Source organism: Lutra lutra, chromosome 8 (genome assembly GCF_902655055.1).
Source record: "Lutra lutra chromosome 8, mLutLut1.2, whole genome shotgun sequence".
Lineage (NCBI taxonomy): Eukaryota > Metazoa > Chordata > Mammalia > Carnivora > Mustelidae > Lutra > Lutra lutra.
The window spans coordinates 93,674,889-93,687,431 of NC_062285.1; the positions used below are offsets into that span (position 1 = coordinate 93,674,889).

The 12,543-nt window shown below is 41.6% G+C and overlaps 1 protein-coding gene across 2 annotated transcripts in view; it reads left to right on the forward strand.

Annotated features, from left to right (window-relative positions):
* The window catches only part of HMGA2 (high mobility group AT-hook 2), a 141,582-nt gene that overhangs the window by 88,593 nt on the left and 40,446 nt on the right, over positions 1-12,543 (forward strand). The window lies entirely within an intron of this gene.

Consider the following 12,543-nt stretch of genomic DNA (forward strand, 5'->3'; position numbering starts at 1 on the left):
GAAACACGGGGCTGAAGAGAGGGTATAAAGTTCTGGCTGGAGATGGGGTTCTGGGGCACACGTGAATGTAGGTGCTAATTGAATCCAAGTGGGTGCACCAAGGGAGGAGTAGAGAAGGAAGAGGAAAGCAAGGGGCCCCAAGCTGAGGCCAGGGGACACTAAGTGATAACAAACCAAGGGAAGAGAGAGAAGGCAAAGAAAAAGCAGGCAGAGATATTTGAGAAGCCCTATAGCCTAAGTCGCATGCCCCTGACGCCATCATGTTGGGGATCCCATCACAGTGTGAATGGCAGCCGGATCCCTGGAATGGGGAGCTGCTGAGAAGTTCAGCTTTTGCCCAGTATTTGATGGCTCTCGGAGAAGTGACAAACACAAACTAGGACTGCGGAGAGACAGGCAAAACCCGGGCAGACTCTTGCTAGCTTCATGTTGTCCAACACAGAGCTTTGTAAGATAACATTCGTTTAATGAATGAATGTGTGCATGAAGGAGCGAATGGATCAGTCAGATGAGCAGTTCTGGGTAATCAGAGGTTTTTCCGCATGAGCGAGAGGGTAACAGTATCGTAACTAATAAGTGCAACTTAGTACTGAGCAGGGTCTGTAAGTGTCACTTCATGGCTAACACATAAAACGGGCAGAAGGGAGGAAGGGAGTGAAGGAAAGAAATCACAGAGGGGATGGGTGGGAGATACAGGAGTAGTGAGTGAAGAGGGCCAGGGGTCTCCTGGAGTGTGAAGTCAGAGACATAAACAATCTAAACATATGGGTTTGGGCTTTAATTTGTGTGTATCTCTAGCTGTTTTTCAAATGTGTATCTCGTCTCTCTGATAGAGACTTGAAGCTTCTTGGCAAAGACAAGAACCACTTTGGTGTGTCTCTTCAGTACTGAATACAAATGTTTACTCTACACTTACGGACAGATTGAAGGAAAGAAAGGCAAGTTTTCAGTACTTCCTAAAAATACATAATTATCTAGAAATTTAGTCACAGAAAACATCCAGTTCTGATAAGTCGAAGTAAAATAACCCCTTTTCCGCTCAGAGGAGGCTTTTTAAACTTTGGTTTTCTAAATCATTTACCCAAAGCCCTACCCGTAAAAGAGTGTCTAGATACATTGTGAAATGTCCTTCAGAGGCAGCAATACAATTTAAGCAACGTGAAGAAATATGCCTAGAAGATTTGAAATATGCTGCTTTCGCTTCCCTGACTCCATTTTCGTAAGAATACCTCAAAGTATTTGCAGATGAATTAAAGGCAGTGCCCATCTGGAGGGAAATCAGACATCCATTTGGGTTTGTGATAGAAGGGCTTATAAAGAAAGGTCAAACTTGTGTAGTAAAGTGGAATGTACACGTGGGAAAGCTAAGCAGGGCTGGTGAGAAAATGGGGTGGAGCAGTTAATTAACTTTGAACCTGGGAAATGCTTCAACACGCAGTCTGCGAGATCCCCCTCAAAGAATGCAGGACGCCTGGAAAATGTCAAATGTTTTATTTTCAACCGATTTGTATGCAGTAATGATCTGAATAAGAAAAATGACTTTGAAAGCATCAAAAGTGTAATTTTCACCTTCTTTTAATTTAAAAACACCTGAGCACATTTTTCCTGGGCTTTTAAGAAAAGAAATAAAATCCACCTTTGGGGGAAGGGGAAGATCAAGATGGCCGCCTTGACAAGTATCAGGAGGCTAGAGAGTGAAAATAGTCCATGTCAAGTGTATATAACTTTGTAACGTTCTACCACAAATGTTCCAAGAAGGCAAGGAAGAGACTGTTGAAGAGGCAACAGTGTTATCCATTTTTATTAAATATATAAGAGTTGTCGCATCCATTTCCCAGCAGCAATCCCGATTTTTAGGAGTGATGTCAGTGACACTGTAAAGCAAGAGATACCGGTGGGTTGACCATGACTTTCAAAGCACTTCTAGAGGTGAAAACGTGTTTCTGCAGTAGGGAAGGGGTACCATTCTGATAAAGCATCGAGATGAAAAAGGGAATGGGGGGTCTACACAGTCTTGTTTCATCTGATAGAACTTTCCCACAGAAAATGGAACAATATCAGATAAGAATATTTATCAGACTCCCAGACGTCACGGGCACTTCTCCTTGGGAACATTATGCAGCATAGCCTTGCTAAATCCCAAAAGTTTAAGAGAGAAATATATAGACTGGCACCTTGGGAGGGATGATAACAAGTCTGCATTATTCACACTGATGTATACATTAGGCATTTGTGGGTGCTTGTTAAATGATACATAAGACAGTCTTCACTGAAGAAAACACAGCAGTTGCCCATGAGTTCCCGGGTCAAAAGAAAGCTAAAGTGAGTTAGGCAAGATATCTCCTAAAATGATGAAGGTGGTAGTAAATAAATAAATAAATAAATAAAAATGTGTACTTTTCTTCTTCCACTTTTGTCTGACTTTCCTAAGAGCGGGTGACAGTGAAGGAGCCTTAAGCATGATTGCAGAAGGCAGGTATCTAATCCTCTGTTAATTCCAGGCGTTAGAAGCAAGAGTAAGTTTGCAACCTAGGTGAAGTTGTAATTAGTGAGCAAGGGCAGGTGTTTCCAGCTCAGATCTTTGCAGATGAAATAGAATCTAAGAAACAGAAACTAAGCATTGTTTCAAAGTCAAGTGCAACTATTCTGGAAGATTTATGTAAATCTTCTATTTTCCCATTTCGGGAACTGTAGAGCACAATGTGGAAAAGTATAACATGTTTATTACTTGCCATGAGATTGATGAGAATGAAAATGTCAGAGAGCCCATCAGCATCACTCAAAGATAAGTCATGGAATCCAATAGGTGGTTAAATATGTATGTAAGTGACAAAATAGAACAAAAAAATTTCACCAGGTCGTGTTCACACCTGTTCTCTGTTTATTTGTGTCTTTATTGAATATTATCCTACTTTACCTCAACCCATAGAGGATTCGAGGCTGCTTAAAAAGAACACAATGGACCTCGGGCAACGTGAGTTTTTAGTGACCAAAGACGGACTCTGGAGTCCGTGACATTGAGAGGTTTGCCACTTTTTTCAGGCACGAGGTTGAATGCTTGCTCCTAGAAGATGAAGCTTAGGAGAAAATCGTTCACTTTGAGGATGAAGTGAGCCAACACATCACCGATAGTCACATCCTGATGAGACCTGGTTTTTTCCTAATTTGAGTTGACATGGCAACTTCCTCAAAGACACTAAACCATTTTGGGTTTGGGGGGTTTTTCGTGTGAAAACAGCCAAGTGAGAAAAATGAATCCTTGGTAAAAGTTGGAGAGGGAGCTAACCTTTGGTATGAGGATATGCACAGGAAACTCTTGCCTCTAGATAGCAATACAGTTTCAAGAGACATCTCCAAACCTGAGCAAAATATTTCCTGGATTCCCAGTTTAGAGAATATGAGTTTGGGGGATTTGCCAATTCCTGAAAAACAACAAGAGCCTACTAAAATATAATAGGAAATTACAGGGAGAGGGAAAAGGGTAAGGAAAATGTGGAAGATTTGTTGAAAATGTGTATTTTAGATCCAGTTCTCCTACTGCTAACCACTTGGCCTTGGGAAAGATGTGACTCTCTCTTTGGTGTCACAAAATTGGAAACCAGGTGCAACTGCTTTTCGCCACTAATTGGTGTGCCCCAAGGAAGGGTGACTTGTTCCTCTGTCTGATTTAATTGGTGAATAGGGTAAATCAGCCAAGTAAAAGAGAAGCGAAAATATCCCTATGGCTGTACTTATAAGAAGGTTCCTGAAGGACTAAGAGCTCTGGGTCCTTTCCCACTCCCAAAGCAGAGCAGCTCTGTTTTTATCATTTATATAAGTTGATGTTCTGAAGATTATGTTGTTCTGAAGATTATGGGCAGGCAAGGGTGGTGGGGGGGGGTAGGAAAGGGAAGCAGGAGGATTCTTTGATGAAGGAACACTCTTACCTATATTACGCACAATTCACTGTCAGTTCTCAGGCTTTTAAGGATTAAGCGGGTACAGTATTGGGCTCCGCTTGCCAGATTTGGCACTGGACCAAACAGAAAGTGTTAGAGATGCTGAGGATCAAACTACTCCTGTAGGTTCCAGTATCCAGTGAGAACCCAGGACGGTATGTTCAATGAAGCCATTTTACGGCTTCAAATGGGAGTCCTAGAGTTTGTGTGATGAGAGATGCCAAACTTTTACACTCCCAAGTAAGAAAGCTTTCCCCAACTCCTACCCCAGCCTGTCTTGAGAAGGATACTACTTAACGCTAACTTAAGTACCTTTCGCTGTAATGGAGGTCTGTTTTGTCTTGGTTGACTCTGCGCAGTGGAAGCTTTCCCTATTTCCTATGCTCCTTCATGTCGTGAAACTTCTTTTTAAATGAACCCACTTCAAATTAAAGTATAAAATGATTTGAATATAATTTCATCTGACTTGCATCTAATCTCATTCTTCTTTTTGCTGTGTCTGAAGATAGTCTCCAACTTCTACAATATTGTTAATTTCTGGGCTACGAATTGGATACAGGATAGGCACTCAAATTTTGTAAGTGCCTTGGGGTTACAAGTTCCACTTGCCCTCTGTCCTGCTTCAGCTTCCCCACCCCCAGCCCCGACACACACTCGCTGGAAGTCCTTCTGGATAGCAGGAACTATGCTGTTGGACTAGATAGGGTGCTGGGTGGCTCAGAAATTCTTCCTACCTTTGCATCTTCTCGAGATAGTCGTCTCACACATATTTTCATACAAATATCCATTTGACTTGCCCTTTCCTTCACTCTTCCAACTCTTTCCAGCTCTTCAGAACATGTCTTCTCATTTCCTCCCATGCCTCTTCCACCATTTTGTCGTATTGCTAGAGTGGCCCTGGCAATACATGTATCAGAGGAAAGAGAAACCATATGTTTTGAGGTAAAATTTAATAGAATAAAGAAAGAATGCCATTAATCTCCAGCCCTTGAAAATGCCCAGAAGCTCCCATTCAGACCCTTCTTAAGAATTTCCATTCACTGTCTTTTATTAAACCCTGGTATTCCTCAAACATCAAATTCCAAGATGAATTTTAAAGATATTACTTACAAACTTTTATGTAACTCTTTCAATTATAAATAGCTCAGAAGTATTTTTTTTCCCTAAAATTTCCATTGTGAACGTGCTACATTTTAGGTAGGCTTTTCTCCCCCGTGCCTGAGACCCTAACCACCATTTTTTAACCGTTTATCACTCAAGGGGAAACATTTACTACCAAATTTGAAAAAAAAAAAACAAAACAAAACATCCAACTCAACTTTTGGACTGTTTCTATTCTAATAAGGATTTGGTTGGCCTCAAGCAGGAGGAAACGTTCTAGCTTATGAAAGATAGCTAAGGAAAACACCGTAGGTAGAGCCAGGAAGTCTCATTCCTGAGGGCTTGGGAAGGAGTCTGACTCACGGTTGAGGTGTGTGCTTAGGATCGATGCTAATCAGCCATCTGGAGGCTGGAATTCTGATCCTGCTCTGGAGGCCACCTGTACCTCTAGCACGGTGTTCTGCTCGCTGCTCCTTGATTCTTGTGAACACTTCTCCTGTTTGTCTCTGTGTCTGATACAGGCTTCAGCATGGGGTGCTTAGTAATTGCTCCCTGAACCAAGTTTAACCCAAGGCTAATTAACTAATGTTTCTTCCCCATCAGGTCTGGAGAGAAAAGGACCTCAAATGAGAAGCATTATAAAGTTTTCAGGTTAAATGGCATCAAGTAATGACCAGAGTTTCAGTGAGGAGTAAGGCTGCCGATCTCGGGGGCATTCTCAGTCGTGTGCGCTGAGATGTGAATGTGTGAATGTGTGCGTGTGTCCGCACACACGTTCTTCCCTAGGAGAAGGAAGGAAGTGGAAAGGGGAGAAAATAGAGCTATTGACTACAGAGCCAGAAAGCTGTTTCCAGAATGACTGCTTCTGTTGTATGGGGGCATGCTTCCTTTGAGAAGGGGTGTATTTAGGCATCCTCTTTCCATTAAGTCTATTTTGGGAAGAAATTACAGAGGATAGATAATGTACTTGTTACCAAGTCCTAGGGACCTCTTAAGGCACAGCCACTGTTCTCAACACCCACCCTGCTTAGAGCGAAAGAAATCAAACCTGTCTTCTCAGGGACACCAACCCCAGATGATCAAAACCTCTACTAAATCATCGTGTTTACTAGGGAGGCCGCTGATTTTTGTGAAGTGTTAACTTAGTCCTTAAAAGCCGTGAGTGCCAGCGAGCCCAGTTGGGCCTCCGGCCTGTGCGTTCAATCCGCTTCTCCAGGGGCAAAGCCTAGGAATTGTTTTCAAAACAGTGTGGGGCTTCCTACTCGGGCTGAAGATTTATCTGCTTTTGACAACTACCCGGGTTACTGTGGAACAAGGAGTTGACTTCTCAATAGTTTTACAAATTATGTGTTTAACTTTGTCTCTATAGAATTAATTCCTGGGAGGCGAGAGGAGGGGTGGAGCCCAGGCCTTCAAGGCTAGTTGACAAATTTGAGTTTTTAAAGTCATCACAGCAATTTCCCCCACTCCCCCCTCCAAGCGCCACAGTGCGGTGAGGCTCTGTTTCCACCCAAAGGCAGTTTGCATCCTGCCTGTGCACTGATTTACGCATTAAAATAAAACAACTTCAGTGTTTAGCCATAAAAAAAAAAAAAGCTGTTTAATCATTAAACAACCACTTTTTTTTTCTTTTGCCCTTTAAACCTGCATTCAATCAGTTTGGATGCTGCTTTACAGTCTTGTTAACTGCTAAAATCACAAAGGAGGGGTTAGCAGGATCACCACCAGCAGCAGGAAGCCCTGAAACACCCCCATTGTCCCATGAAACTTTGGGCAAGAAGCTCCTTCAGCTGTCTCACACACTGGGCTCCGAGGGAGGTGTGAGGGGGAAAAAAATGCAACTTTTAATTCCAGAAGCAGCCCTGTGTTCGTTCAAGGAAAGGGGAGGGTGGAGGGGAGTTTTCCTGCATTTACTCTTCTGTGTGGCCATTGTCGTGGTGACATGTGGCATGAGCAGGGGTCCTCCTGCTGTTCAAGCGTCCCATCCCTGGGATGATATGTTCTAGCAGACTCCTAGGAAAAAAAGGCCTGGATGGTCCTTTTTTTTTTTGTAAAGGGAGGAGGAGTGGCAGTGTTTTATGGCTTTCTTTGAACACATGGGAGTTTTGTCACTCGTTTTAAAAGTACGACTTAACACCATTTTCAAACCAGCTTGAGTTCGAGCCCCGGATGGTTTTCACAAAATGTCCCCTTTCTCCCTCAGAGTGGGATAGCCACAGGTGCCTACTAATGGCTCCACTTGTAGGAACTGAATTTCCTCCCTTCGTCGTAGGGAAACCAAGAGCGTTTTCTGAAATTTAATTCTGTGATCTACGATCTGTTCTAGGAAAGGATCGCAACTTTCTGGAGATGAATCTCTACTTTACCGCAGACTGCCTTTTTGATTTCTTATTTTACCTCTGTTGGGTGTTCATTTGTGCTGCCAGATGTTTAAAGTACATTGCAAAAGACAATCCTTCCCTTTTAAGTGGCCGGGTTCTAGACAAAATTGGTAATTGTTTCAGTTTTGAAGAGGGCAAGGACACAAGCATTTCTTTATGTGTCCTGGAATTGCAAACTCTGTCAGTGACACCCCCCCACCCCCACCCCTGCTTTGAGATGGCGATATGGAAACCTAGAGAGTTTGGGAGACTTTCCCGAGATCTCATAGCTCCTTTAGTTCTTTGTGGTTTCCACCCCGGACACCCCTTCACTAAGTTAGTACGAATGCTTCCTAGAGTGCCCTCACAGAAGATAAAGTCTGGTTATGTGTCTCTGTTTTACATATTTATCCTCGAGACAGCTCTGAAGTCACTGACATCCTTGCCTTCTTCAAACCAAACAATCCAATTCCTTTTCATTTACTTCGAGATTTCTGCTTTCTAATTTTCCCACCATTTTGACGTGGTCTGTGTGCAGTAGGCTTTTAGAATCTGAACCAAATTACTTGGGGAATTGGCCCCACATTTTTGTACAGGTACTTGGATACTGTGTAGACGAGTCCTATCTTTCTCTGCTCTCACAACCGCTGCCCAGAGAAAGACTGGGTTTTCTTTGGCCAGTTTGTTGAACCATTTCCCTCAGGAGCAAAACTACCTCATGCTTTCCATTCCTGTATTTCAGAATCATATCTTGAATATTTCTTTCTTTCTTTCTCTTTCTTTCTTTCTTTCTTTCTTTCTCTCTTCCTCTTTCTTTCTTTTTTAAAAAACAGGGTTTTGTTTTGCTAGCTATTGTTCATCCTGACCACAAACTAAAATAATTTCAATCTCCAAAGACCTGTTTTAACTCACCGTTGTTTTTAAAATTAAAAAAAAAAAAAAACAAACTTATCAACTGGATCTTTCCTGAAGACACGCATATTTAAGCAGCCAGTTCACACTGTAGATAACAGAATAAGCCTTATGTCTGTTCTTCAGGTACCTTATGTTAAGTTCCTCAATGAATAGCCATTTCCACTGCATTTTAAACAAAATCCAATGGAAAAATAACTAAACAGGATAGTCGGTCAGCTCACTAGGCAAAAATAGTTGGTTAAACGAGTTGTTTGCCCTTTCCCAGATAAAATCGCTGATTGATTACTGAACAAATTTTTCTAATGTGCCAAGATATAGGTTGCTCTAATGATCAGACAAACCAACTATAGTGTATGGCCGGGAAGAGCAGGCTGTTCTTATATGATGATAAGAACTGTGGAGAGAGGGAAATCATGAATGTTGGAAATAGATGAGAGGAAAAAAGAAGGAGATGACACACTCGAGAAAAGCTGAGTTAACAGGCGCTATTTTCAGAGCAAAATCTATTATAAACCCCGACATAGTTGAATGCTTGTAAGAGATGGTTTCAGCAACTCCTCTGTTTCCTGATGTGTATACTGTACCTGAACGAAATGCTTCTTTCCTGTGAGCCGGACAGTAGGAAGTAATCTATCTTCAACCTTGTTTGGTTTGTAAATAACACTGTAGAAAAGGGCTTTGAGCTTTGGAAAGCTAGTCTCCATGTGTTCTCTCTCACTCTTGGAGGCGGGTTAAAGGGCATGGCCATGACCACCACCTTATTCCTTAAGCGGTTGTTTACAAAAGGTTGAAAAATGTGCCCAGGGCCCATGCCTGCCCCTCTGTGCCCCTCCGTGGAATTAGCCCCACTCAGGCAGGCTGGCAGGCAAGCCTAGCTTTAATGGAAATAGAAGAGAGAGTTTGGGGGAGCTTGGCATGTTGCAACATGTGCTTTTTGCTTGCGCCTACTGAATTTTTAATTTCCATGAAATGTCAGTGGGCAAGTGGACACTGGCCTTCTTTCTTTTTGTCTGCTGCTTTGCAGCTATTGGGATACTAGGCTTTGGATAATGAAGTAGGTTGTCATTTCCTCCCCCAAATAATACATTACAAAGTGGAAAGGCAAATTTCCTGTGGAAGCTCTAAGTAGCAGGTGGTGTTTCCTTAATATATTGTTTTTAACCTTCAGGAAAATTGGTATTATGAGTCGATAATTTGGAAAATTAAAGTAACATCAACATCCTACATTTTCAATAAGACAATCAAAATCTTAGTTAATTTGAAAAAAATCAAAGTGGAGTACTGTACCAGGAAAAGACAGCATATTTTGTTCTTAATGTGTTATTATTAAGGATTATTGTAAAGTTATTTTAACGTTTAAATTCATGGAGGACAAAAAAAGGGACATGACGCAGCTGAATTTCCCAATTCATTAAGAGATTTCTTTTTTTTTAAAGAAGGAAAAATAGGTATTTTTAAGTTTCACTCTAAACCTTTGCTGCTAACTAATGCGTGGAAACATTTAGTTAGTCGTACAAAGAGTTAAGCGTGGGACTGTTCACATGGCAAATCTGGGTTGAGCTGGAGGTAAAAACATCTGTATTTTTCATTCATTTGCTCAGCAGCACTAAATTTCAAGCTTGTTTTTTGTTCAGCATCAAAGAAAAAGTTGTTTTATGGTTATTGGATTTTTTTTAAACTCGCATATTTCATGAAAGGGACTCAAGTCACTGGATCTTTATATTCTTTTTAGTTACTTTGCTGCCCAACAGCCCTTCTGCGTGCCATCTTGTTGAATAAGGAAAACATAATTTTATTCTTTTTCTTCTCCTTTGAAGAAAAAATTTAAGAGGTTTAAATACCATTCACATTTTGGAATTTCCTTCTTTCCTCCTCCCAAAACCATCATCTCACAACCACGTAAAGCAATCCAATGTTGAAAGACTTAGAGATTCTCACAACTATAAATATCCTTTATATGACTATAACTCCTCTGTTTATCGAGGGCAATAAGAATGGAGCTCAGGAGCTAACAAAGTTTGTGTGTGTGTGTGTGTGTGTGTGTGTGTGCATGTGCTCATGTGCATACGTGTTGAAAATCTTATGTGTCCAAATTTACATAGTATTTTTAGCATACGAATTGCTGATGAGGCATCTATTCTTTTTTCTCTAAAAATTCTGAGTGCGTGGACCTATTAGTTGCCAGGGACCAAATTACCACAACCAAAGCCAGACGAAAATATTTACCAAATCCAAGAAACTATTCACGTTTAAACTATTAAATGTGGCTAATTTAAATAGTCGTCTTCATTCTCTAATTATTGTGTGGCACAGTTTGGCTTTGGGATCCAGATTTTCAAGTGTAAGAAATCTACATTTTCATCCTGAGAAGTATAAAGCCAGATACTCAACAATCATTGCTATTGCCCCCTTCCATCCGAAAAGGAAGGGGAAGTTAAGAGCTGGGGGTGGGGGGTGTCAAACCTAGATACTGTAAAATTTCAGCTACTCTTGGACTTTCCGGAGATATCAATTTTCCAGATAATTGAATGTTAGCGTCTTTAATTTTTAACTTTAAATTTCAATAATGTTCTTATATATGAAAATCTGGGTAATGTACATAGTACATGTGTCTCCGACTACATTTATCAATGTGCTGAATATAATTTTATGTGTTCCTCGATGATGTTTGGTCATTAGCCCAAGCATCACTAGACTTGTCAACTGGCAAAGATCATATCCTTTCACCCTTTTTCCTTTCTCATTTCTTGAATGCTCACCATATGAGAGGAACTGTGATGCCCCCCACCCCATTCTTGGTGCGTAGAAGGCACTCAATGAGTGTGTGTTGAAGAAATGAAGAAATGAGGGAATCAATAAGTTCAGTGGGTAGTTATGAGGGTAGATTGAGTTCAAAGATTCAGTTGTTTTGGGTGTAGGACCAGACACAGTGGTAGCCGAGACTATAGACAGAGCAATAGGGTCACAAATTATGTGGACTACAGGAACGAATATGTTCATCCCCAGGCCAGTGGTACCCTGTCCCTCCTTGAAAAGCACTCAGAACATGACAGTACCTTTCTTATTATTGACCACTGTCTCATGAAATTGGGAGAAACCTACGCAGCTGCAGCACTCCCTGAGCATTGTGACAAGCCTACCACTGCCAAATGAGTGTTCAAGTCAAAAACTAGAGCAGCCACCTCTGCAAAGGGTTCCCTCACTCCTTAAGAAACAAGTATCCTAAGGGAGTGCCGTCGGTTAAGCATCCAACTCTTGGTTTCAGCTCAGGTTGTAATCCCAGGGTCCTGAGATTGGGCCCCACCTGGAGCTCCATTCTCAGCATGGAGTCTGCTTGGGACTCTCTCTCCCTCTGTCTCTCAAATAAATTAATAAATCTTAAAAAAAAAATGCAAGTATCCCAGCAATATCAGTCAATGGTCTTTTCCTTGCTGCTGCCATTTTGTTATTCTTGGCACATATCACAGACATCAGCTTTCCAGTTTTGTGCAGCGTGGCTCCGTTCCACGTACACTGTTTGTTCTTGGGCTGCCCCAGAGCAGCATTGCTCTCCACTTTGAGAATTAGAGCTAGGATACTTTGGGGGATGGATTGCATTCATACCAATACTTGATCATCACGCTATTCATCATCGCTATTCAGCGTAATGTGGAGGGAAATCGTGGCCTTTGGAGACAGACAAATGTAGGTTCAAACGTCTGCATCATCTATCATGAGCTGCTTATCAGCTACCTGGGTGATCTTGGGGAACTTCAGTCCACTCCTCTGTCTTCATAAACGTGGAGATATATAGAAAAGACCTTGGCAAGGCCTCTGTAAAAGCTGGTTACTTGTATTACTGCTACCTTTATCAGAAGATTGCTGCCACCTGATCAAAAATCACACCAAGCTCAAAATGTTGTTTCAACTTTCCTTAATATGTGTCCTCTGTGCATAAGCTGTGCTGCAAATTAACCTTTCACTTATCCCATCTAAACAATCTCTATAGAGTCTGGAAAATAGATTGAATTTCTCATGAAAGCCAGTTTGTATTAACATGTCATATAGGGGCATCTGGGTGGCTCAATCTCTAAGCATCTGCCTTTGGCTCAGGTCATGACCCCAGGGTCCTGGGATCAAGCCCTGCTTCGGGCTCCTTGCTCAGCAGGGAACCTCCTTCTCCTTCACCCTCTGCTTTTCTCCTGCTTGTGTTCCCTATCTTTCTCTGTCAAATAAATATATAAAATCTT